The sequence below is a fragment of the Phoxinus phoxinus genome, assembly GCF_949152265.1.
Source record: "Phoxinus phoxinus genome assembly, chromosome: 3".
NCBI classification, from domain to species: Eukaryota; Metazoa; Chordata; class Actinopteri; order Cypriniformes; family Leuciscidae; genus Phoxinus; species Phoxinus phoxinus.
The window spans coordinates 48,236,647-48,240,600 of NC_136878.1; the positions used below are offsets into that span (position 1 = coordinate 48,236,647).

A 3,954-nucleotide genomic window follows, 5' to 3' on the forward strand; every position below is an offset into this window, starting at 1 on the left:
TCTCTCTCTCTCTCTCTCACACACACACACACACACACACACACACTCGATTTGCGCATCGCCGACGCCGTCATGTGTGTATTACACAGGTAACTTAACGTTAACGTTATTAACGTTACATTGCTTCCTGATATCACGTGCGCAAACACAAATAACCTATATTTATATATGTTTATACTACAGGGCCGTTGAATGCTTGTATCTGATAACCGTGAAGCTCTTGTAATTATTACTTTACCCCACCTCTCCATGCCGAGTGATGCAGTAAACACAGCCTAGCTAACGTTAGCTGGCTACGATTTCAGTACAGTAATATCAAAGATCCTTGCTCCTCCTCAATTATCTGGTAATATTCTATTCACAAAATACAACCAAAAGTACGGTAATGTTAAAATTTACTTGTTAAAAGTAATCCCGGGTCCTATTTGCGCTGGTCCGCCGATTAGAACAGGAAAATGCTCCACAGTGCTCTGGAATCTCACTGCTGCTAAGCAACGAAACTAGGAGTACGACCGGTTTAAGATGGTGGCCGTATTTCTCGGTGCCCAGCGGCCAATAGGGCATCTAGTCTCTATATAATATCTATGGTCGCCAACACTGATTTTAAAAGCCTTGAGCATGATTACTTTGGCTTGTGCTCAATTAGGCTTACACCAATCAGCTCATTGCTGGTTAATGGGTGACACCATTTAAGCACATCATGTCTTTGCACCCGTTTCTCTTAGCCTACAGAGGCATCCACATGCTGGGTGTGTCACGATCCACACTCAAGGACACACAGGAAGATCCAATAGTGCAGTATGTAATTTAATAGGGAAATCCGACATACAAAAACAGTCCAGGCAGGGGTCAAAGTCCATAAGGCAATCCAAACAAGAGACAAAACAAGAACAGGGAAGACAGAGCGGAAAACAGACCTCAAAGTGTGTGACGAATAACAAGGACTCCGTAACAAACACTAACACAGACTCCGTAACAAACACTACACACAGAACTGACAATCATGATGGGGAACAGCTGGGTACAATGAACAGTGATGAGTGCAGACAAGGATTGTCACCGTGGGGGACGGGGACCTCTAGTGGACACCAGGGAACATAACCCAACACTGGGACAGGGTATTGTTCATGGTTACCGTAGGAGAAGGTACCGTCAAAGAGTGCACGCTGAGGATGCCAAACCACTCGAGCAATACTCATCAGGAGAACTGTATGCACGCTTTCGGAGAGACACCAAACCCAAAGGAGTCATGCTTTATCCGTGGAGGAACAGTGTTTAATCGCTCTGCGCTTTTACGCATGTGGGACTTTCTACCAATAATTGGTGAGAATATGGGAGTGAGAAAAGCAACCGTGAGTAAAGTGGTGAAGGCTGTCACTGGGCAGTCTGATCAATCAATGTTTCCTTTCCCAAGGATGACCACACAGCTCAGACTAAGCACACGTTTGAAGTGGAGAACATGCCTAGCACTATTGGTTGTACTCGCGTGCATCTCCAAGCCCCTTGTGAAGGCAGTGGGAGTAAGCCAATCGAAAGGGGAGGCACAGCATCAACATCCAACTTATGGGCAACGCGACCTCATAATAACCGACTGTGTTGTGAATGGCCAGGGTCTGTTCATGATGCTCGTATTCTAAGAGAGAGTGCACTACACAGAGAGCTTCAATCCCACCGACCAAATGGCATAGTACTGGGAGACAGCGCGTGTCCACTCCTACCATGGCTGACTGGCCCTTTTCCAGCTGCAAACACACCTGAGCAGGCACACTTCAACTCCTCACATCGCAAAACAAGATGTGCCCTTGAACGCTTAAATGGAGTCCTGAAGAGGCGGTTGCGTGTCTTAATCACTCGCGAGTACATCCCAAGGTGGCCTGCAACATAACTCTTGCCTGTAGTGCACAACATCGCCACCAGGCGTCGTGTCCCTGTTGAAGACAGTGTTGATGGACCCGAGCCTGATGCAGAACCAGAAAAGCCGGCGGTGTTATTACCTAATGAAGGACACACTCGACATGCAATTGTGAGAAATTACTTTTAACTAGGCTACTGAGTGACTGAGTATATTTGTTGTTGTCATTGCCATTAATATACTTTGGAAATATAGAGCGACATGCTTCATATATGCCTCAAACATGAAGAAATGTATATATTATCAGTAAACATTGAATTGATGTTGTGATCATTCACTTAAAAAAAAAAACCCTCTGGTTTTATTTGGTTCGAAAAACCACAACTGAATCCAGCCTTTTACAGACGTTTTAATGGTACAAAGACCTCTTATATACCAAAAGATCAAGGCAAATTTGGTTTCTCATGTCATGACCCCTTTAATATACTTTGGAAATATAGCGCTGTGAGCAACAGTGACGTTTATTTGACAGCTGATATGAAGAAATGTATATATTATTGTAAGAAAGGCCGTGCAGATGACTGTATAATCGTGTATGCGCACCTCTGCCGTATATTGATGCGCTCCAACACTCCCTGAGCGCACGCAACGAGCAGCGCTCTGTTCTGTGCAGATTCACGGACGATGGTGAAACAAGTGTGTGTCGAGACGACGCTGCTGAGATTATTCACAGTTTGGAGAGTGTTTAGACTAATATTGTGTGCGTCACTGCTGAATAGTAAGTGTTTCTGTCTTCATCTGCTATTTAGCGATTAAGATGATCGTGTTTGTGTGTTATATTTTGATATTTATCACTAATGTCTGACTGACGCGATGCTAGAGTTATTATGCTAATCACCTCGTTTATTGTCATTACTCACCATGTATATTTACGTTATGCATCCAGTGCAGATATTATTTATCTATATTTTGGATTATATTGTTTGATACTTTGAAGCCTTTAAGTACTTATATTCTATATATAATCTGTTGCACGTGTATTATTGCCACTCACGTTTCTGTACACGTGACGCCACCTAACGGCAGTTCATATACATCTGACTGTTAATGGTCATTGAGTTGGTTACTGTTTAGTATTGGAATGTATATGTATATTTAATTCATAATGCTGTTATTCTTATGTATTTGTTTTCATTTAGAACCACACAAACGTCTGAATATAACCATATTGGAAGATTGTATGCCCATGCCTACTGCAACAGTTTATTAAACAACATCCAATCAGTTAATGGTCTGGTTCATGTGTTCTGACCGACACCTGTGAGTGATTACCACACAAAAGTAGTTCCAGCAATAGAAATAAAATACAGTCCTTTTAAGTCTCCCCAACAAATGGTCCTTCGAGCCGGATCTGTGGTAATTTCTCTCTAGAAGATGGATGATAGAGTTTCAACCAGACCTAAGCGTCAGACTTATCCGCCACGCCATTACGATGAGTACAAGATGGGGTATGTGCTACCACCACGATATTCATCTGAATCAGTAGGCATGGGCAAGAAGAGGAGTTATATTCACATGAGGAGGGAGCAGCCGAGATGACACCCTCTCCTTTCAGCGACCATCAGACACTGAGGGATGCTGGCTATACAGAAGACCCGTATGCTGAATCAAGACAGCACAGTTACAGACCTGGTCCTGAGAGTCAGTTAGCTGAACAGTACCCAAAAAGAACACATCCTGAAAAGAGTAGAGTATCAGCTCCACGCGTCTGGTCTACGACACTGCGGAATCTGCCTCCAGCCTCCCAATCAGACCATTTACATAGCAGCGAAGAGCAGTTTTGTGCCACCTTAGCAGAGATCCGACAGACTAGATCGGAGCTGAAGTTACTCGCCGAGACGGTGCGCAGTCTTCAGCAGACCCCTCAACTAGCTATAACACACTCTTGTTCCAGTACATCTGACCTACTTATGCCTGCTCAATCCCCCCTAGACCACAGATTTGTGCCTCCTCCTTGTGCAGAGCTGGTCAGCGATGAAGTCAGCGAATGCGACGAAGTAGACTGGCCTGACCCTCCCCCCTGGCCAGAGCCAGAGGAGCCC

General features: G+C 44.3%; 1 pseudogene across 1 annotated transcript; it reads left to right on the forward strand.

Annotated features, from left to right (window-relative positions):
• Positions 1 to 1,036: 1,036 nt before the first annotated feature.
• Positions 1,037 to 2,041, forward strand: LOC306995629 (putative nuclease HARBI1; annotated as a pseudogene). The gene has a single exon. The product of its transcript is annotated as a putative nuclease HARBI1 (transcript).
• The last annotated feature ends 1,913 nt before the right edge of the window (positions 2,042 to 3,954 follow it).